The sequence below is a fragment of the Camellia sinensis genome, chromosome 11, assembly GCF_055761805.1.
Source record: "Camellia sinensis isolate YWXY chromosome 11, ASM5576180v1, whole genome shotgun sequence".
Taxonomy (NCBI): Eukaryota; Viridiplantae; Streptophyta; class Magnoliopsida; order Ericales; family Theaceae; genus Camellia; species Camellia sinensis.
In genome coordinates, this window is record NC_138971.1 from 11,524,100 (window position 1) to 11,548,469 (window position 24,370).

Consider the following 24,370-nt stretch of genomic DNA (forward strand, 5'->3'; position numbering starts at 1 on the left):
TGAATAATTTCTCCTCAAATAGGCTGATCCAAACCTTTTTTAAAAAATCATACCAAAATTGTTTTGAGAAGTATGTTAAAAGCTAATTTTTTTTACTTTTTTTAACTTTTTAATATATATATATATATATGACCCAAAATAAAATCAAAATCAAAATGAAGCCTTTTTAAGCTTTTAGTCAGAAGAGGCCGAAAAATATGCTCGCACTCTTCCCTCTCTCTCTCTGTGTAAAATTAAGGATATGGGCTATTTTTGGAGATTACTCTTTGGATATAGGCTCTCGCAAAATCCCAGCCACCAGAAATTCCATTACAAACCAAGTAATGGTTCAGTAGAATTGAAACAAATAGAAACTAAAAACAGAGTAATGCCATCAAATTTGAAAACCACCTTCTGTGCATGGAAAATATTGCAAAAGATATGATCCTATGATATCCTATCCTATCCTATGGACAAACAAAAATAATCCACAAATTCTCACAATTATCTTGAATCGTTCAAGTACTTCAATCATCATATCAATGGTTCGTTCACCATAATACAGTTCCTTCTTTTATATATATCATGGGACCTCTATGAAATCTCTCTAATATTTAACTCAAAGGTCAATTTTTGTAAAATGTTAATTTGTTTAGAACAAACAAGAACATAACAGCAACAGTTGTCCCAAATCCAGTCCCAAATCCCATCCCAAATGACATTTTGACAATAATCTCTCCCCACATCAACTTGCTAGGAGAGACTACTTGAGAAACTTGATTGCTAATCGGACACGGGGACGAATGTTCATCACTACATAGACCTAGGTTGCCTTCAAAGCTCGAGTTTGGAAAGGTTTCAAACTGCCCTCCAGTAGGGATTGTCCCATACAGTTGACTGTAAGCAACATTGAACTTGGACAAAAAGTTGGGATTTACCAACGAAAGAGGTATAGCTCCGGATAGATCGTTATGGGACAAATCCAAAATCTCTATGCTCGTCATACCAGACAAATCCTCTGGAATGTTTCTAGATAAATTGTTGCATTTTGGGTCCGGATAATGCAATTTTTTTAGGTTCCCAAACTCGAGCCAGATGGGTCCGGTGAGAAAGTTATTGCTGAGGTCAAGTGTTGGTGGAAACGTCCAAATTTGATTATATTGCAACTTGCTAACGCTCGTGACTCGTTCGATTAAAAATGGGAACGGCAAGCCTAGAGAAGGGTCTTCCGGTAAGACATCCCTAGAGATGAGGCACTCTAATCTAGTCAAGTTCTTTGGTATCTCTCCGGTAAAATAGTTGTTCGACAAGTCAATGTAAAACAGAAACTCAAAATTACCCAACCATGGTGGAATTGTTCCATCCAATCGATTCCACGATAAATCCAACAACTGCAAATTTGTCTACCTACTCAACCAATGGGGGAACACACCAGTGAGTCTGCAATTGGCAATATTGAAAAGCTTCAATTTTTCAAACCCTAGACTAAGAAAGGAAGGCAATTGTTCGCCATGAAAACTAAAGGTAAGAGCCAAAATAGTCAAGTTCTGGTAATGCTGCAAGATACCAAGGGCAGCTAAGAGGTTAAAAATGGCCGAACTCAATATTGAAAGCCTAGAGAGACCATGAAAATTCCTAAAGCTTTCTGGGATTTGCCCGGTAAAGTTGTTTTACAAAAGACCGATTGTTTTTAGGCTCGGACAGAGGGGGAGATTATCAGGAACTGGCCCGGTGAACTGATTAGTGGCTAAACTCAGTGAAAAAACCAGATGGGTCATTTTAGAACAATTCAGATCAATTACACCATTCAAAGAATTGTTTCTTAAAGCAAGTGAAGTAATAGTCCTAGAATTTGATAGAGAATTGAGAATTCCACCAGAAAAATTATTGGATTAAGCATAAAAAAATTTTAACTTTGCAAATCTATGAAAAACATCTGGGACAGGCCCTGAAAACAAATTCAATGATATATCCAAACCAACAAGATCAGAGAGATTACTGACATGGGCAAACCCATAAAGGTTATAGCCCACCACTTAGGGCCTAAAATATAATTCAAATACTAAAGCCCAGCGTTGCTGGAGCTCAATATGGCATCAAGAACCAATGAGACTTAGACACGTGGCACGTGAAGGACAAGCCACATAAGCAGACAAAGATCCTACAAAGTTATTACACTGCACATCAGCCATTAATGAAGGTCCTTACAGCATTTATTGCGATAAGCCCTCCCCGTCGAGACAGAACGGCCTCACCATGAACAAGGCAAGCTAGAGCATAGACTTTCGGCCATGGCGACAGGTCGGAAGGAACAACGAAATGATTACCAGAGGATATAAGCAGACGTCGAAGACAAGAAGAAGGTTAAGCTTTCTATCTCTAATCTATCTCTACATTCCATCTCTCTTTCTAACTTGCTCGTCGGAGGGTTCGCTGGGGGACTTCCCATTCCCCGTTGAACTCTTGTACAAGTCTCTCTGTGGGCTTGGTACCTCAGGCTCCATTTTGGGAAACGTGGATCAGTCTGACCCGTTCTATCTAGAACGTGCTGTATTATCAGTTGGCGCCGTCTGTGGGAACCTTTTACTCCACGCGACAGTTGTGCTCATTGTCGTCGGAGACCCTTTCCCAATAACTCCTTCTTACCACCTGTGAAGGTAGATGGTCACAACTAGATCCATAGCTTCTCACCACAATGTTGCCGACTACCAAGCCGACCCTCCCAATCCTAACAACCCACTGCAGTATTTTACCGAGCTCACCAACAGCATTAATCGCTTGGCCGAGCAAAACCAAGCTTTGATTAATGCTCTACTCCAAAGAAACCTTCACATGCCTCCTCTTTCACCTCTAGATATGCCACCCAACCAAGAACGAGCCCCGAGCCATACTATCCAGCAGCCCTATCCACCCAACTTGGAAGGATTGTGACCCCCTCCCCTAGATATAAATCCGCCACCCCGGGCCCCGCATCCATCGGTCTCGACACCAACCCCTGAAAGAGAGGCCAGTACCGTCCAGCTCTCGTTGCCTTCCAGTGGTGACAACATTCTTCTTTGGGATGCAGAACTCCGAGCCATGAAACTCCAGCTCCAAGGAGTCATGCAGAACATACAGCATAAACCATCTACCACAGCCAACTCCCCATTCGTTGCCTCCATCAGGGATAAACCTTTACCCCCCAAGTTTAAAATGCCCACAATCAACTCTTTCGACGGTACATCGGACCCAGTCGATCACTTGGAGACCTACAGAACCCTCATGATCCTCCATGCATTCCCTGATGAAATCATGTGTCGGGCTTTCCCCGTAACACTCAAGGGGTCGGCTCGACTCTGGTTTAGTCAACTGCCAGCAGACTCTGTTTCCACCTTCCAGCACCTCAGTGACTCCTTTCTCAGCCATTTCATTGGAGCCCAACGCCAGCGGCGTCCGGCAACCCAGCTCCTCAACATTCGTCAGATTGAGGGGGAGTCGCTGCGCAGCTTTGTCACCCACTTCAACACCGAAGCCCTGCAGGTGGCAGAAAACGATGACAAGGTCATCCTCACGGCGTTCATGGCCGGCCTACGATCATTTGATTTCCTTTTCTCCCTCTCCAAAAACCCCCCAACCTCCATTGCAACCCTACTTTCCAAGGCCCAAAAATACATGAGCACCGAAGATTCCCTAGCCGCTCGCCAAGATCCTATAGCCAAAAACCCGACCCCCAGAGAGAAGAGAAAGGACTCAGAAACCAGAAACACCCAGTACAATAACCAAACACCTCAGTATACCGACCGACCGACCCCCCCGAGCCGACCGGTCGGCACTAACCAGATCGCCCGGCCGGTTCGAACGGTACACACCCCTCAATTCCCCCATGGAACAAGTCCTCAATCAGATCCAACGAGACTACCCCCTAAAATAACCCCAACCGTCACGGTCTCCTTCCAATCGGCGAGACCAGTCCAAATACTACCGTTTTCACCAGGACCACGGCCATAATACCGAGGAGTGTGTTAACCTCAAAGATCAAGTCGAGGGCTTGATACGTCAGGGACGTTTCAGTCGATTCACGGAAACTCGCCCTCAGCAGAGGCAAAGAACTGAACCCATCAGAAATAACTGCCGGCGCACCCTTCCCCGGCAACCAGTACAACCTAACCACGGTCATGATCGCCCTCCACAGCAACCTCGGGCACAAGGTAACCCCGCCCCCCCTGTTGGAGAAATCAGAGTTATTTTCGGCGGGCTAGCTTGTGGAGGACCATCCCGCTCGGCTCAGCGGACAGAACTCAAAAAAATAAGGCAGGGCTCAGACAAAGAAGTTGCCTCATTGGACCGACCTTCCAAACAATCCAAGCAGTGGACGGAGCCTATCACCTTTACGGACGCCGACTGCACAAGCATCCGTTACCCCCATGACGACCCTCTCGTCATTTCTGCCCTCCTCTCCAATTACAAGGTCAGACAGGTTCTCGTCGACAACGGCAGTTCTTCAAACATCATCTTCCTAAATGCCTTTCGCCAGCTCAAGATCGGGAAAGAAAGTCTGTCTCCTCTCCAAACCCCATTAGTCGGTTTCACTGGAGATCGGGTGACCTCCATCGGCTCCATTGATCTTCCCATCACAATCGGGGGCAAACCACAAAGTTACTCACTTTCCTCGTTGTCGACTGTCCCTCTGCTTACAATATCATCCTCGTCCACACCGCCCTAAATGCTTTCCAAGCTATCACATCCACTTTCCATCTTGCCGTCAAGTTCCCCACTGACCTGGGAGTTAGCATAGTAAAAGGATAGTAGACCGTGGCCAGGGAATGTTACATCGCCTCACTTAAAGAGGTCAAGCTAAAGGAGGCTATGATCATTGAAGGGCTCGACATCAGAGATGAGAACGAGCTGGTTAGAGGGGAACCAGTGGAAGAGCTTGTTGATGTCCCCATCGACCCCACCAACCCGACAGAAACTGCCAAAATCGGCGGCCAACTATCCTCCCAAGCAAAGGCCGACCTTACTGCCCTCCTGATTGAGCACAACGACGTATTTTCCTGGACCCACTTCGACATGCCGGGTATTGACCCCTCCTTCATAACCCATCATCTCAGTATTGAGCCCCACTTCCGACCCTTCCACCAGAAGCAGCGCATCTTTCACCCGGAGCACAACACTCTTATCGCCTCCGAAGTAGATAAGCTCCTTGAGGCACAGTTTATCAAAAATGTGGACTACCCCAGATGGCTGTCAAATGTGGTCTTGGTTCATAAAAACAACGGTAAATGGCGACTCTGTGCCGACTACTCCGATCTTAACCGAGCTTGCCCCAAAGACAGTTATCCCCTTCCTCGCATAGATATGCTCGTTGACGCTACGGCCAGCCATTAAATGCTCAGCTTCATGGATACCTTCTCTAGATACAACCAAATTCTGATGCACCCGTCTAACCGGGAGCACACCTCCTTCATCACTGACCGGGGAACCTATCATTATTGTGTCATGCCATTAGGGTTGAAAAATGCCAGGCCACTTACCAACGGTTGGTCAACGTCGTCTTTTATCACCAGATAGGCCGGAACATGGAAGTATATATCAACGACATGCTAGTCAAGAGCAAGCTCTCCACTGATCATCTGACCGATCTGCGAGAGACCTTCGGTATCCTCCGTAAGTATCAAATGAAACTCAATCCGGAGAAATGCGCCTTCGGCGTAGGATCTGGGAAATTCTTGGGTTTTATGGTCAGTCAGCGAGGCATCGAAGCTAACCCCGAAAAGATCAAGGCCATAATAGAGATGCAGTCACCCAGAACGGTTAAGGAGGTTCAGAGGCTTACTGGCAGAGTCGCCGCCCTCAACCGCTTCATTTCCCGCGCAACGAACAAGTGCCTCCCCTTCTTCAAAGTTCTTTGGCAAACTTTTGAGTGGACGGCAGAATCCGAAGAGGCCTTTCAGCAGTTGAAGCAGTGCATGGCCAACCCCCCTACTCTCTCAGGCAATCATGGGTGAACCCCTTTTCCTCTACTTAGCCGTGTCAAACACCGCAGTTAGTGCAGCACTCATCAGGGAAGACAGCTCTGTCCAACGACCGGTCTACTACATCAGTCGGGCTCTTAGGGGAGCAGAACAGAACTACCTATTGCTTGAAAAAATGGTCTTAGCTTTGGTCATAGCCTCAAGATGACTTCGACCTTACTTCCAGGCCCACCCCATTGTCGTCCTCACTGACCAACCATTGAAGAAAATAATGCAACAACCAGAGTTGTCTGGCCGACTTATGCAATGGTCAGTCGAGCTCAGCCAATTTGACATCTCCTACCGACCTCAAACGGCGATCAAGGGGCAAGCCGTCGCCGACTTCATCCTGGAGTTCACTAACCCCACTCCAATCACGACTCCCCCGCCCCCGCTATCCCATACTGAGATAGAAGACCTCCACTCTTGGACCCTCAACGTCGACGGATCATCCCGCAAAGAAGGCAGTGGGGCTGGTCTCATCCTTACCGCTCCCGAGGGTGGTTATTTCAAGTGTGCTCTCCGTTTCTTGTTCGACACAAGTAATAATGAGGCTGAATATGAGGCATTCATCGCAGGTCTCCGCCTTGCCAGAGACATTGGTGTCAACCATATCCAAGTGTTCAGCGATTCCTAACTCATTGTCGGACAAATCACGGGAGAATTCGATGCCAAGGAAGACACAATGCGGGCATACAGGGATATTGCACTCCTCCTTGTTCGCCTCTTCAACACTTTCCACATCAAGCACATCCCTTGGGCGGAAAACTCCAAGGCAGATGAGATGGCCCAATTAGCTTCTGCCGACCAGTCAGACCTCAGCCACGGTGTCTGCCTCGAGTACCTAGCCCACCCTGCCATTTTCCCAAACCAGCAGCAAGTCCACTTTCTCCAAAATGAACCTATTCCATGGGCGGCCGACATCTTTCTATTTCTGACAAGAGGGGAACTACCAGACGACAAGCACCAGGCCGCCAAAGTCAGGGCCCGGTCGTCCAACTACATTCTTATTAATGGTCTTTTGTACAAACGTGGTTTTTCACGCCCATACCTGAGATGCCTCAATCCTGCTCAAGCGACCTACGTGATGAGAGAAGTCCATGAGGGTTTATGTGGCAATCATTCGGGTGCCAGGTCACTAGCCCACAAAATACTTCGCACTGGTTACTTCTGGCCTACTCTCAACCAAGATGCCGCTGAATTCGTGCTTAAATGCGATAAGTGCCAACGCTTTGCCAACATCCCTCATGCTCCTCCTACAGAGTTGATCACACTTTGCAGCCCTTACCCATTCGCCAAATGGGGGATCGGCCTAGTTAGCCCATTACCCACTAGCCGAGGCCAAACCAAATTCGCAATTGTCGCCATTGATTACTTCACTAAATGGGTGGAGGCGGAACCACTTGCCACAATTACCAAGCGAAACACCACCAGATTCATCTGGCAATCAATCGTGTGCCAATTTGGCATCCCTCAAGCCATCGTCTCTAACAACGGCAAACAATTTGACAATGCCAAGTTCAGAAAATTCTGTGCTGAACTTCAAATCCAACCATGTTTCTCTTCCCCAAGTCATCCCCAAGCCAATGGCCAAGTTGAGGTTACCAACCGTTCTCTTATGAAGATCATCAAAACTAAGCTGGAAGCTGCTAAAGGACTCTGGGCTGAGTAATTACCAAATGTACTCTGCACGTACCGTACTACAGCCCAAACCCCCACTGGGGAGACCCCATTTTCACTTAACTTACGACGCTGAGGCAGTCATCCCAGTGGAAATCAGTCTGCCTACCCCGAGGGTTCTACACCCAAATCCAGAACTCACTGAAGAACTGCGTCGAGCCGACCTAGACCTGATTGAAGAGCTCTGAGAGACCACTGCTGTCAGGCGGGCCTCATACCAACAGAAAATGAGAACACACTACAACCACAAAATCCGACCGAGGGACTTCGCTGTGGGGGATCTTATTTTGTGCGAAGCAACTCTTGCCACCAAAAATCCGACTGAGGGCAAGCTGGCAGCCAAATGGGAGGGACCTTACGTTATTAAAGCCAGACCTCGTTCGGGTACTTACCGACTTCAGGACATGAACAGCCAAGACCTCGTCCGGGTACTTATCGACTTCAGGACATGGACGGCCAAGACCTCCCCCATCCATGGAACACCGAGCACTTGAAGCGTTATTTTCAATAAAAGCTGTATCTTTTGTATTGATCAATTGCTATATTTCCTTTTTGACAATCTACACACTTGAATGTTTTTGTTCTTCTCTCACATGATGTAAGTTTCTGATCAAACGGGCTACACTTTAATTGACAACAATTTTATATCTCAGTTATCTGTGTGGTATTTCAATAACATCCTGATTGCAGTACTCAGCCAGACTGAGCATGAAAAGCCTCGGCCAGTCTGAGCATGAAGAGCTCAGCCAGACTGAGCATGAAAAGCCTTAGCCAGACTGAGCATGAAGAGCTCAGCCAGACTGAGTTACTTGAAGACTCAACCAGACCGTGTTAATCATGGCTCAACCCAAGCTGAGCATGAATGAAGAGCTCGGCCAAGGCCACTATTGCAACTTCATGATTGTGGCATAGTTTCCATACTAAGTCAAATTCCAGGTCCACGTTTTTACGCCTCTTCATACTCTTTACATTTTTTAACTTACATTTCCCAACCCAACCTATCATTTATCAACACTCTTACAACATGATTTAAAACTTCACATTTTAGGACCTTTGCAGTTCAACGTTTTCCAAATCAGACTGGTTCCCTGCTGGGTCGTGATTTGCAACTTCACATTTTTAACATTCTCACATTTTAAACTTCACTTTGCGTTGTGGTTTTCTTACATTTTAAACTTCACTATGATTTATACACAAGCCCTATGTAAGTCACCATTCTCATCCTTTGCAGATCCACAAACAATAAAGACAATAGCATAAAAACAAAAACTCAACTCATAATTTTATTTATTCACAAACTTATACATAAGTTTACTACAAAAGTTTCACGCCCAACAAAAAACAACAAACAAAACAACAAGAAAAATTTCATTTACAAACAAAGTACAAAAATTTTACATTTATCAATCTTCCTCGCTCGACACAAGGTCTTCTTCGTTAACACATTCGTCTAAGGGGGTCTGGGCCACATCGTCTTCATCTATTCTAACACTGTTGAAGTCGAAGTCTGGGAACAGCTCTTCTACTTTGCGTTTAAACATCTTCCAACCGCTATCCCAAAACTCAGCCATCTCATGTTTGTAAAAGTCCGACCGCTGGAAGCTCTGGATCACTTCTTCTTCACTCCTGCTCCCAGCGGCCGCTTCCGACAGGCCATCCCCCCCAGACCCCTCTCTTGCCAAGTTGTTGGCGATCGCGGCATCGATAGCCATCTGGAAGTCAGCGAACCCCTTGAACTATTCTACTGCTGCAACACATAAGTCGGGGTACACTGCCCTCTCAGAGGCTAACTTGGTATTTTCTTCCTCCAAAGCCTTCTCCAACCCCACCTTCTCCTCCATTGACTTGGCCCGCTCATCTACCAACGTCCTCTCCAGCTCAGCGATCTTCAGATCCGCTTCTTCTTTTTCTTTGATCGACTGAGCAAGAAGATCTTCGTTGCAGGTCATGGCCTCATCCCACCGTTCGTTGGCGACGGTGCAGGCTTTCTAGGCCTCCTCTAGCTTCTTCTGCTCACTCCTCAATTGGAACTCGAGCGACACCACCTTACGGCGCAACATCTCCAGCTCTAACTTGGTCGCGAACAACTCAGCATTGGCTCGGAAGGCTGAATAGCCCTGCACTATCGCCAACACTTCCATCTTCTTGGCTTTCTGGGCCTCTTCCAGCCCCTTAGCGCACACACTTCGCGCGGTCTTCCTCCACCCTGCAGTCTCCTTCTTCAAACTTTCAAGTTGGGCCTTCGCCTCCTCTAACTTTACCTTCAATGGCCACACTTTGCCTTTAGCAGCCGCAGCCTTGTTCAGCAAGGCTCCTGCTAAGGCAGTTGCCTCCATCTAAGCCAAGCACAACCCCCTTAGCAGTTTGGCCTCAGTAAAGCTAGCCATCGAACGCACTGTCGCGTCCTCCACCACGCCTAAAAGTTGGTCGGCAGCACTCCTAGCTGGGCCTCCTTCTCCCTCTAGTCGCGCCAGACACTGCTGGAGCGTGGTAGATAGCGGCCTTCGACTTAACCCACTCTCCCTCTCCTTGGGGGGCAGGTCCCCCTTTTGGCTGCTACTCTGCCCCCTCCAAATGGCCAGTCGCCCTACCCTCCACTCACTCTTCAGGGGCAGTCGCCCCACTCTCCACCCCCCTCGCTACCTCCTCTCCTCCCACTTTGGGGTTCTCCTCTGCCAACACCTCTTTCGCCCTCTTCAGGACTGGCCCCTCCTCCCTCTCCCTTACCCTTTTCTTCTTCTTCACCACAACTTTCATCTCCTTGTTGGCCCTTTTCTTCAATGGGTCAATTGGGGGCGGTCTCGGCTCAAATCACCCAAGTCCTTTTCCCCCAGCTATTTAGGACGCGGTCAAATTCTTTCCCTCGGGATCGCCTTCGGCGGACGATCTACCTGTGTCTCTTTGTATTTATTAGCCTTGGCAAAACTCGCCCTATCCTCCGCCTCCTGCATCCTCCTCCTCGCCTCTAATTCTGTCGGCGCAAAATCTCCACCGGTCGGCTAAGGGCCCAGCCTTGCGGCAAACAAGGCCGAGGGCTGAACGAGGTCGTCCCACTTGGCGTCCTCCTTCTCCCTCCATGCCTTCACCTTCTTCACCCTCTCCTTTGCCGCTGCCCCTAACCTTGGCTCCACTGACTTGGTTGGCACTCTCCACACGGTGCGCACCCCTACTCATCCGTTGGCAGACACGTAGAACCACTGCGGCCTCCACCCCTTAATTGACGACGGCAACCCCGCTACTAGACCCTTCCCTGCCGCCGCTTGTAAAGTGACCCAAGTTTCTTGCTGGCTCGAAGCCTTATAGCATGCAAAAAACTTATCCACCGTCATTTCAGCCCCTTCGTTCGCCTGCGACCACGCGCTCGCACAGGCTAGTAAGATCTTCCACGCCTTGGGCATCAGTTGGCCTGGAGCCACCTCCAGCCGATCCAACACCTCCACTACTATCCGGGGGAGTGGCAACCTCAAACCCCCCTTTAACGCCTCCTCGTACAGGGCGAATTTCCCCGGTCGAGCATCGGATGCCCTCTCCTTTGACGTCAGCAGTCTTAACTCAATTTCTGCCAGAATCTGATACTTCTCGCGCAGACCCTCTAACTCCTCCGTGGTAAAGGTTGACTTGTCGGCCTTCGTGTGCCAGTGATCTGGCTCAACCTGACTGATTGGCTTCGCAGCCGCTATCAGCATGGACGCGCGGGGTCGTCCTGCCGGTCCCCCTTTATTCCCTACTCGCTTCTCCGTCCTGTATTGCTCCGCCAGGTCCACTGCGTCGTCGTCCCTCAAGGCATCTAGTCTCACATTGAGCACTTCCTCTCGAGCCATCTCTCTGGTATGCCTGCGTATAGCTTCAGATGCTGGTGCGAGATAGTTCACAAAATGTTGCAAAGGTGTATCACTCGACACAAAGGAGTTTACACTTGGAATATTTTGATTGTTTGCAAAGAGATACGTAAAACGGATAATACCAAAAGTCCAAGGTTTGCCTATATTCCAAGGGTCACAATTAAATTTCGCCAGTTTGAAAATTTTCAAAAATCTGCCAAAACTGTCTTTTCAACACCCTATATTGATCTATCATTTCATTTCTTGCTCAATGTCTAACCTTCCCCATCATGGGATTCCGCCTCGTGTACGCCCATTATCCACTGCCTCATTCCCCTACCCTGTCTTTTCCACTTCAAATCACCGCGTACCCTACCACTCCTCAAGCCCCGCGTACTGCCACTTGCCCCTCTTCATGGTTGGCCTCTCCACTCGGTCACCTTTGGCGATCGGCCCTCCTCATGGTCGGCCTCTCCGCGAAAGGGTCGGCCCTCCACACGGTCGGCCCCTCCACTCGGTCACCCTTCACGGTCGGCCCTCCTCACGGTCGGCCTCTCCACTCAGTCACCCTTCGCGGTCGGCCCTCCTCACGGTCGGCCCCTCCACTCGGTCACCCTTCGCGGTCGGCCCTCCTCATGGTCGGTCACTCCATTCGATCACCCGTCGCGGTCGGCCCTCCTCATGGTCGGCCCCTTCGCCTCGCCGGTCCCTAGCAACCATCGTTCTCTTCATTATTCCCTTCGTTGGACTAAAGCTGCACTTGGGAATGGGGGACTACTGACATGGGCAAGCCCATAAAGGTTATAGCCCACCACTTAGGGCCCAATACATAATTCAAATACTAAAGCCCAGCGTTGTTGGAGCTCAACATGGCATCAAGAACCAATGACACTTAGACACGTGGCAAGTGAAGGACAAGCCACATAAGCAGACAAAGATCCTGCAAAGTTATTGCACTGTACATCAGCCATTAATGAAGGTCCTTACAGCATTTATTGCTATAAGCCCTCCCCGTCGAGACAGAACGGCCTCACCATGAACAAGGCAAGCTAGAGCATAGACTTTCAGCCATGGCGACAGGTCGGAAGAGACAACGAAATGATTACCAGAGGATATAAGCAGACGTCGACGACAAGAAGAATGTTAAACTTTCTATCTCTAATCTATCTCTACATTCTATCTCTCTTTCTAACTTGCTCGTCGGAGGGTTCGCTGGGGGACTCCCCGTTTCCCGTTGAACTCTTGTGCAGGTCTATCTGTGGGCTTGGTACCTCAGGTTCCAGTTTGGGAAACGTGGATCAGTCTGACCCGTTCCATCTGGAATGTGCTGTATTGTCAATTTCCAATTCCACTGCTAAGCTCACCTGAAAATCGATTATCCTGAAGACCCAACTGGTTCAATCTCGGAAGCCAAAAAATATCCTCCGCTATATCTCCGGTGAGAAAATTTTCACCAAGCCAGAAGTGTTCTAACGAGTTGCAATTCCCAAACCCAGATGGAATTCTACCATAGAAGTAATTCACAACAAAATCAATGATCCGAATTCGAGTTGAATTGATACAAATCCCCACAGGAACCAAGTTTTGGAATGAATTATCAAAAATGTCGAAGATCTCTAGAAAAGGGAGGTTGAAATTCATTGGAATTGAACTAGAGAAATCGTTTTTGCTGAGGTCAATGACTTGTAGATTTGAGAATTGAAATAGAGATGGAGGAAGAGAACCTCTGAGGAAATTGATAGAGAGGTTTAGAGTTGTGAGTTCGTCCAAACCAGTGAAAGTAGTTTGGTTGAGTTTGCCCATTATTCTCTTTCCTGAGAGTTCCAATTTCACAACCCTACCAGAATCGATTGGATCGTTGAGAAAACCAAGAGAAGAAGATGAATTGCAAGTGATTCTAACCAATTACAGCAATTAGGGTCTGTAGAAGTTGAATTTGAGCTTCCCCAATCATTAAAAGTCCCCTGAATCTAACCCAATCAAGAAACTCTCTAGTGCCTTGAGATCGTTTGAATTGCAAGTCAGGTTTTGGGAATTCGAAACCTGAACTGGTGAAGAGAACACAAGAAGGAAAATGAAGATAACCCACAAGTCTAACACTTCCATCTCTGAGAAACAATTGTTATGGGTTAAAGAGGGAGAGGGGGGGTTAAAGTCAAGTTCCAGAAGTATTTTATTTATTTTATTTTATTTTATTTTATTTTATTTTTTTGTGAATTATACTAATTGACCTATAGTTTGGGGTTTATGTCACTTTGATCATTGACTTTTTAATTGTGACACATTTGATCCTAAATTTTGAATCTTGTTTCAAATAAGGACAATTGAAGATATCATTATATTTTTCAAGGGTAAAATCGTCAATTTGATAAAATATAAATTAATTTGACAAAAATAAATGTCAAAAAAAATATTTTTAAAATTATTTTTATCCACCAATGATAAAATTATGTAAAATTAATAAAAATTACGTGATTAATTTTTTAAAATTAATTTTACATGATCATCAGTCAAACATATAATTAAAATTAATTTGGTAAAAAATAATAAATAAATGTCTAAATATTTATTAATTTTACATAATTTTATTTTTAATGGATAGAAATAATTTTTAAAAATTCAAAATTATTTGTTTCACATTTATTTTTGTAACTAGTTTATATTTTATAAAATTAACGATTTTACCCTTGAAAAATCTAATGATATCTTCAATTGTCCTTATTTGGAACAAGATTCAAAATTCAGAGTCAAATGTGTCACAATTGAAAAGTCAGGGACCAAAGTGACATAAGCCCCAAACTATAGGGACTTGTATAATTTACCTTTTTTTTTTTTTTTTGGTTCTTGAGGATCGAAGAAAATATAAAGAAATATGGGTAACAATCAAAGAGGGGAGAGAGAGAGAGAGAGAGAACTAGGGCTGCAAATGAACCGAGATATTCATGAACAAGCTCGGCTCGGCTTGGCTCGTTTAGTAAACGAGCTGAGCTCGAGCTCGAATATTAGGCTCGTTTAGTAAACGAGCCGAACTCGAGCTCGCACGAGCTCGGCTCGTTTATCTATATTTAAATTATATAATAAATATATTATTTATATATTAAATACATATAAATAATTGCATAAATACATTATTTATATATTAAATAATATAAATAATATTAAAAAAAATTATCGAGTTGAGCCGAGCCGAGCTCGAGTTTCATTAATGTTAATGAGCCGAGCCGAGCTTGAACCCAATTTCTTATTGAGCCGAGCTCGAGCTCAATAAACGAGCTCGATAAGTAAATGAGCCGAGCTCAAGCTCAGCGAAGCTCGCTCGCTCGAAAGAGAAAAGCAGGTAGCTAAAGGAAAAGACAGAGCAGTTGGTGTGGAGGTGGAGAAAAACCAGTCCAAAAGAGGGAAAACTTTTGTCATGTTTAGTTTGAATTTCTGAAATTAATTTTTGTTGAAAAAATATAAATTAATTTGATAAAAATTAATATTTAAAATATAAAAATGACAAGTATTTTTTATTTTTATCATGAAACTTTCTTCTTTTTTTTTTTAAGAAATTAATGAAACAAGTTTATCAAAACAAAACCAAGTTTATCAAAATGATGAGATTTCCCTAGAAGAAAAATGTTTAATCAAGTTGAGGGGTGATTATTTGGTAGTCGGGGAGTGCAGTTACATAGTACTCTATAACAGTATGATTAGTAGAGAAGATAAAGTATTAATTATTTGTATTGGGTGATTGAGGAACATGAAGGGGTATAATGAACGGTGATTGGTGAGGGAATATCAATCAAGAAAAATTCTACTATACACACCTTAGGAAATGGGTATACTATTTGCATCCCTAGTTATACCATTTTCTTATTTAATTATAATAATATTTTAGTTATGACTTGTGAGATATTTTAGTTATATTTGATTGTGGCTTAAAAAATATGGAATTATACTATTTTATTGTTTAGTTATAAGGTACATATGATACAAAATATTTCTCTGTAATAATTTTTCAACCTCCCTTCATGTATCAAAACTAAACCACACTCTGAATAGTAATTTTGTGCAATAATTTTTCAATCTCTCTTTGTGTAATAATTTTTCAAAATTCACGCTGAATAATAATTTTTCCAATTAAATTTATTTTTTATTTTTTATGTTTGATCATTTTTTTAATTTAGGTATGAGAGGGGAAAGTTATGAATTGAGCACCCCACTCACCCGATCAAAGATCAACCTCTACTAGTCATAATGTGATTTTTATGTACATTATTATATGATCTTGTTCTGATTATTTAAGCTATCTTTACTATGTGATGCACACACGTATTAACTAATTCGCCCAATTGGAACGTTTTGATTTCATGTTTTCTTTGAAAAGAGTTTTGAATATGCTACTTGAAAAAAGTAAGCTCATATTTACATTTAATTGAAATCATTCCAATTTAAGCAATTTAGCCTTCTTCCATAGGCATTCAAGAAATATATCAAATAAGCATGTAGCCTTATAATAAATATGCTTGATATGGCAACACAAACATACATGCAATATGCTAAAGCAAAAATGCTTACCCCAAATATCCGAGATGAGCCAAAAGAAAGAAAATAGTTAGAGAGAGAAAAAAAATACATGATCCTAAACAATGCAACATAACTAATGCAATGCACACAACATGCAATTAATAGGATCGGCTATTAGCATGGTACATGAGTCAATTTAAGGCATGTGATAAAGCACGTATTCAAGTAAGGGATTTGAAATTGACATTGATTAGTATGATGATCCCAACCCTTATGCATGCAAAACAAATGGATGTGAGTCATGGAAAATGCTAAGGAAAATATGATGCTATACAACCACGGTAAGCAGATAAATAAAAAGGAGAAAAAAATGGGAGTTGGAAGACATACACAAATTATTACATATTTGCCCTCGCGCAGGAGGGTCCGAATGTCCAAGTATTCGAATTAACTACTTACTACAAATCTAAATGAATATTATCTAATTTATTACAACAATAATATTACAACGATAATATGTAAAGAATGAACAAGGATCCTACACGCGCCGATGAAGACAACTCTCAGAAATTGCTTTGTTTGCCTCCTGGGAAACTGTTATGTTTCACCCTCAGCTACTGCTCTCTGTATCAACAAAAGTGCTCTGTTGACCAAACATTCGAGCCCAGTCGACCCACAATGAGGCCCGACTGGGCCCAAACAAATCCGGTCGTGCCCTATTTGTTTGCAGAAGACTATTTTTGTGCTCTGAGGTGAAAACAGTGTAGACAGAATGTTCCTAAGCCATGTTTGTCGTTTTTTCCCTTTTCTATCATAGATATACTCAAGAGAGGAGCGAGTTCGGTTCCCAAACCATCAATGGTTGCAAGTTGATTATGTGATGATTTTAGACATGATAGGACAAAAGCTTAATGAATGCAATGAAAGACAGACAACACCTCCTTCCTATCATGAAGTTAATTCAAGAAGGGAGGTAGATACGCCTCAAGAATCATCAAACATCACAAATTAGTAAGTGATGACTCTAGAAGCGATGGATTCGGTATAATGTTCGACCAAATCCAACCAATTTTATTAGCTCTTTATGTCAGTTTTAATCGATTTTAAACCAATTTTATTACCCTTTTCATCTTACCTATCAATTTCTTATATTTTATTCCATTTTGTCCAAAAGTGATGTTTACGTCCACTAAGTCAACAAGCGATAAAGAGATGTATTAAACAAGAGATTGTGCTTAGCATAAGAAAGATGTAAAACCTTGGTAATGAACCTTCAAAAATATTAAACCATTAAGTGTGGAAGATCTATTTCTTATGCCTTGAACATCAATCTTTTGTTTGATTCAACTCTTTATCAAAATAAACAAATAATGGAGGGAGGCTGTAGAGATGATTATGCGCAGTTGATTATTGCAAAAGTGAGATTATTACATGCAAACTAGATAAATAAAGCTATCAACTCAAATGAATCGATGTCTAAGACTTAAACCACCAAATCCATGAGGACTTACAATACTACAAACATAATATTCAAAGCACAAACTAATTAAATGATTTAAACAGCCCGAAAAACTCAAAAAAAAAATAGTACCTAAAATCATCTTAAAAAGAGTACAAAAAAGAGCAAAAATAAGAGGACACAAAGCTAGTAAACAAGCCCAAGGAGGGGTGGCTAACCCCTTCACTTTTCGGACTTCTAAATCACATTTTTCAGCCTTTTAAAACTTTGAAAATCAGTGTATGAATCAAGGAAAATAGTGGAAAAACAAAGGGTACGAGCTATGGAATAAGGTTCAAGCAAGGGTGATTAGCCCTTCTACCTTCGGTAGCTCTTTAATCCCAAGTTTCAGCACTTGGAATTGATCCTAAATAGTATGAAAACACAAGAAAAAGATAGACAAAGATTGAAATGAAAGCAAGGAAGAAAGTGGCAAGCTTATACCTCTTGTAGAGAGGATGCTCTTGTTGTAAACCAAACTTGATCCCAAAGCACTCTCAAGCTTGAATTATGGTACCAAATTCTCAACCAAAGCTCTAAGTCCAAGCTCTAATGGTGTATATGGTGTGTACATATGGTTCAAAGATAATATGAGAGAACAAAGGTAACTTACAAGAGAAGAAGGTGCTCTTAAATATCTTTTTAGCTCTTTGAAATTTTTCTAACCCTCAAAACAAAGGTCTGAGCTCATATTTATAGAATTTGAGGTAAATAGGCTATAAATATCTTCAAAAATAGACAGCTGATAGATTCCTACCCAAAACAATGTTTGTTGCCCAAAAGGCACAGCCGGATCCCAATGGCCACAGCCAGCCCCAAATGAGGCACGACTGGGCCCCAATGTGGCTCCCCTGCCTCTCTGTTCTAAGTTCAATGCAGGTTAGCACAATGCCCAAAAATGGGTTTCTAAGGAAAAAAACATCTCGGGTATGGAAGGTTAGGATTGTTTTAGAGCTCGAATTTGGATTCCTTTATTGAGAATTCAAACCACCTGCACAACGTAACCTTCATCATCAAGTGCTCGGAATAAAACATCCAAGTCTTACGGGCGGTCAAAAATGGGGTGTCTACAGTTCACCCTCTTTGACAAAACTAAGTACATCATGAAATGACGTGAGTGAATGTCAAACCCCGAAGACGACCCATTTGACGAGGTTGTAAGACTTGGGTAAATGAACAAATGCAAATACAATTGGTTGAACCCGAGGGTTGCCTACGTATCCTTTTGCAAGGAATCAAACATGCATAGTCCAGGGGCAAGATGCAAATGATATACAGAAATGGTTCGAAAAACTAGACTTATACACTACACGAAGCCGGTTACTTTTGAAAAATCTATGATCAAACAAGACAATACGATAGGCAAGTTAATAGCATGAATGAAAAGCTTCAAAACAAACCTAACCATGTCTCTGTTGACATCCCATTTTTGATCGTCCTTAAGACTTGGGCGCCTAAGGTTGATCACTCGATGATGAAATTTATGTTGTACAAACGTTCGATTTCTTTAACAAGAAGAGCTTTTAAAATATTGCATTTTTCTCAACAATAAGCTATGAGATTGGATAGCCACTTTGGATGGCTCGAAAAAGGTGAATAGTTTTGGCATAAACGCTCTTTTTCCTTTGAGTCGTACTTCGCTTTCTTTTCCGTTCCTCTATGCCATTGTTCGATGCTAGAACCCGGTCACACACGTGTTTCACTTTGGAATGCAAGAGATGTGCCTCACTCTCGAGGAGTTCCGAACCTTAATGGAGTCCAACCGCGACAAGAAAATTATGCCCTAGCCCCATTTTGGTCATGAACGAGCACTTGAAAGGATGTGTGGGCTCACCTTACTCGAGGCTCGGTCTTTGGCCCATGACGGGGAGTTAGACATACCCGACTTGATCCGTCTATTTTCCAGTATCGGAGACAGAGGTGACCTTCTCTAGCGAGGTCATCACCAACATGCCCTCTGCTTATGTTTGCTCGTACACTACCTTCTTGCCCCTAGTTACAATGGAGCTAGTACTAGGTTGATTGAAGTGGCCCAAGGCCTCAAGGAGGGTAAGAGTTGTACGAGTTTGTCTTTTGCCGAGACTTTAATGGGTTTAGATGCCTTCCATCGAGGGGAGACTACCCAGTTTGCGAGGAGTCCACTACTTCTCTAGGTATTATTTCCCACCCTTTCTTATTTATGGTTTTCTCATATCACTCGGCACTCACTCTCTATTTTCTCTAAAACCCTTTGCTTACTTTTCTCTCAGCGTACATCTCTCTATTCTTTAATCTCTCTTATTTTTCATCCCTTCCCAGGTGTGGTTGATGGATAAGCTGAAAGTGCTGAACCTTTGCCCCGAGTATTTGACTAGAGCCTACTTCTTTTGTCCACGGCTAGTGGACTTTCCCTCAGAAGGGTTGTGGTGCAACTGGATGTGCAACAGATTTGCAGTCGACATTGCTTGGCGTTGCCCCTGACTTAACTTGACTAAGATGAGCTACAACATATCTCGACAATCGGGTATACAATTGATTGGCCTCACGCACTATGTGTTCTATTTTTCCTTTCGATTCAGACGCCAGCTTGGACATGACCAGACTTGCGCAAATAAAGGGATGGAATACCTTGTTCCATTTCCATTTCCATTTCGTGCTTCGCACTTGGCCCAGTATCTTATTGCTTGGAGGACGAGGGAGCTTCTGACCCCTTCTGCTAGCTTTAGTTGCGCCCTTTCTGGTGAGTTCTTAGCTTGGCTTGAGGACGAGGCACAGGTTGGGCCATCCTTGGCTGCAGGGACTTCTGCGAGCGTGAGTGGGAGACATAGAATTGACACCTGACTTATCTGTGCCCCTAATTTTATTGCTTTTTTTTCAAGTTTTTATGATATAAAAGTAACTTTGATTTAATCAAAGAGCTGGAGAGTGTACTTGTGTTGAAATCAATAAAATTAAAGTTGTGAGTACTAAAAATTTTCCTTTTTGGTCTAAAATGGTCTATTGTAAAAAGTAAAATCTTGGGGAAATCAACTTCATTAAAACTTTTTAAAACAATTTTCGGAAATGGTCACAACCTGATACACATGAAATTAGTCCTTAAGATGTACAACCCCAAATAAAAAAGATCGTAACTGTCCATAACTACATTCACCATCACTACTCTGATTTGTAATCGGCCCTTCTGCCAAATGGAGGTAACGCAACCCAGCTAACAGATGGAAAAAGATGGACCGACCAATCAAATGAACAAGACGGTTGAGTTGGAAATGGTTGTGGTCGAACTTCAGGGTGAAGCTGCCTACGTATCCCAAAGATAGAAATCAGGCCTTACGTAGTTCGGTTCGGGTTTACTCGAGTATTAACACTCTCCTTTTGCGCTCTAAGTTTTGCCAAAGCCGCCCTTTCAGGTTTTCGACCTTGCGAGGTTGGTTTTTCTTTGTTTCTAATTTTTCATGCTCTAACTTTTGCCTAAGTCACCCTTCTGGGTTTTTGGCCTAACGACCCTCTCAGGGATAGTATTTCTTCAACTTATCCATATTAATCGGCTGTGAGAATTCCAGGCCATCTAAATGCATGAGAATGATTGCTCTCCCCGACCAGATAGATTTGATGATGTAAGGACCAATCTAATTGGATTTGAACTTGCCCCTAGGGTCATGGGTGGGAGCTTGGTTGTCTTTCAGCTCCATATCTCTTTTTTTAAGGTTTCTGGATTTGACTTTTTTGTTGAAGGCCCTGGCAATTCTGCGCTGATACCCTTAGATATGATATAATGCCTTTAACCCCCTCTCATCAAACAACATCAATTCTTTAATCCTGCTCTATTGCCTATTCGCATTTGTTTTATGACACTCAGCCATAATTCGCAGTAACGATACTTCAATCTCTATTGGCAAAATAGTTTCCATCCCATATACTAGAGAGTAGGGGGCACCCCTGTGGATGTGCGAATTGACGTTCTATAACCCCAGAGTGCAAAAGGTAGTTTATCCGGCCAATCCCTGTAAGTCTCCACCATCTTTCACAGTATGTTCTTGACATTCTTATTGGCGGCTTCAACGGCTCCGTTGTTCTGTGGTCTATATGTTGATGGCTTATGAAAAGTCACGTTGTATTTCTCAAGCAAATCTATCACCTCTTTCTTGAAGTGTGAGTCATTATCCGATATGATCTTGTTTGGCACCCCATACCTGCAAATGATGTTATTCCGAATGAATTTGGCCACATACGATGCCTTCAACACAGAGCAAGACTGAGCTTCCACCCACTTAGTAAAGTAGTCGATTGCCACTAAAATGAACTCATGCCCATTTGAGCCTTTTGGCAAGATTGCCCTAATGACGTCAATTTCCCAGACTGAGAAAAGCCACGGCAAAGTCATGTTGTAAAGCTATGATGGTGGGATATTCATGCGATTAGCATGGATTTGACATTTATGGCATCACCGCACAAAACTAATACAATCCTCCTCCATAGTTGACCAATAATAGCCTTGCTTGAGGATTTTCCTAGCCAGCATCACACCATTCATGTGTGCTTTACACTCCCTCCCATGGATGGCCTCTATAAGACGTTTCGACTCTTCTTCTTCAATACAGAGCTTGTGCATTCCCCGATGGCCTCTCTTGTACAATTTATCCCCGCAGATGATGAACTGGATGGCCAGACACCGTATTCCCCGTTTATCCTTAGCATTTGCTCTTAGTGGATACGTATCATTCTCCAGAAAATTCCAATTGTCATAATACCAAGGGTTCTTGTCTTGAACCTTATCTATTGCGGTAATAGTCTCATAAGCAGGCATATATTTTTGTTCAATGATGATCGGACGCATCTTTGCTCCAAGCAGTATGTCTATCATAGAAGATAGAGTTGCTAGTGCATTAGCAAACCGGTTGTTCTCTCTTAGCAGAAGTGTGAACGTCAGTTTTTCAACCCTCGGAATTAGAATATCCAGGGTCTAATGATAAACCTTCATGTTCTCTTCCTTGACCTTCCAATTCCGTTGGCTTGAGAAACAACCAAGTTCGAATCTTCAATGACGTCCAACCTTATTGCCCCTAGTTCTAAGGCAGCTTCCTATCTAGCGATGCACGCCTCATATTCTACTTCGTTATTAGACACTCTGAACTGGAGTTTGGAAGCCAGGGGTATATGGGAATCATCGGGTGCTATGAGCAATACACCTATCTCATAACCATATTGATTAGATGCTCCGTCAAAGTACATTGTCCATGTTTCCTCTTCTACTTGCAGAATGTCTTCATCTGGGAATGGATACTCTACTGCCTCGTCTCTACCCACTGGATGGTTTGCCAGAAATTCCGTTACCATTCTCCCTTTGACTGATTTGCACGTGACATACTTAAGGTCAAACTTGGAGAGAATGAGCAACCAACTCGGAGACAAGTGGTATGGATGTTGTATCCTAGATGGGGTAAGTCAGAGTTTAGTGACTGCTGCATCAGTGTTTGAGTTCTTCCTACCGTAATGAGCTTGATCTCCTTAAAGAAAGCAAGATATTCGTGCCTCAGCTTGATCTAATTGTATCTCATTTTCTTTGTATTATTTATCGATAAAATATAATTTTTCTGGTATTTTCACCAACAATAAGTAAGGCTACAAAAATCACTTCTTTTTTTGGAAAAATCATATTTTTTGTATGTCCACTTTTACTCATTATCAATCAATGTTAAAATTTTCTTTTATCCAAATTTAAGAATTGAGAATCACCAAATTTGGTTCTAAAAAATTGAGTCAACTTTTCAAAAAATTGAGTTTTTTATTTTTCGTTTTTTTTTTTTTTTTTGTGAATTACTTTAATATTTTACGCAATTTTTTTTTTTAAGATACACTTAAAAAATATAATATTGTGATTTTTTTTTTAAATCACCAAATACGAAAAATATAAAAAAGATATGAAAATTCAGTATGTTGGGGCAATCCCACATCGCCTGGGAGGGACGAACCAACTTCACCTTATAACCGTATTGCCCCACCCACCTGTTAAGATGGCCCACTCGTGCCCTGCAGGATATTCTCTGCTCTGGGTAAGGATGACTATCTGCTTTTCCTCATGGTTTTGTTCCTCCTCAGGGGAAAATGCGTCTCTACAAGTGGAAGGAGCCAGTACGTTTATAAGGTGAAGTCAGTCCGTCCCTCCCAGGCGATATAGGATTGTCCCAACATATTACATTTTCGTATTTTATTGTATTCAATGAATTTTTTAAATATCTTTGTATAAATTTTTTTACTTTTTAAGTATATTAAGATTAAGTGAATCTAAAAATAAAAAATATAAAAATACGTCAGAAAATTGTTTTGAAACTAAAAACCAAATAAGGTAGTTTTTTTGTAACCAAACCAAGCCTTAAGTCCCATCAAATGGGGTTGGCTACATGAATCATTCTTCTCCACGCGACCCTATCAAAGGCCATTTCATTAGTCAAATTAAGTAGATTCATATTTCTATTTAAAACGCTAGCCAACATTAATCTAGGCCTACCCCGTCCCCTAACACTTCCATCTACCGTTACAACATCGCATCTCTTCCCTACTGCGTCTGTTGGTCTCTGTTGAATATGACCAAACCATCTCAATCGATTTTCTCTCAACTTATCTTCTATCGGTGCTACTCCTACCCATTCTCGAATATACTCATTTCTAATTCTGTCTTGTCTAGTCTTACCACACATCCACCTTAGCATCCTCATCTCAGCCACACTCATCTTATCTACATGTTGTTTCTTGGTTGCCCAACACTCTGTCCCATACAACATTGTTGGTCTAATAGTTGTTCTATAGGACTTACCTTTTAGTCTAGTGGGTATTTGTTTATCGCATAATTCCCCAAACGCACTTCTCCATTTACACCATCCCGCCTTAATCCTATGGACCACATCTGCATCAAT

General features: G+C 43.0%; 1 pseudogene; it reads right to left on the reverse strand.

The window, feature by feature from the left end:
* Positions 1-582: 582 nt before the first annotated feature.
* On the reverse strand, positions 583-13,579 carry LOC114323667 (phytosulfokine receptor 1-like; annotated as a pseudogene).
* Between the last annotated feature and the right edge of the window lie 10,791 nt (positions 13,580-24,370).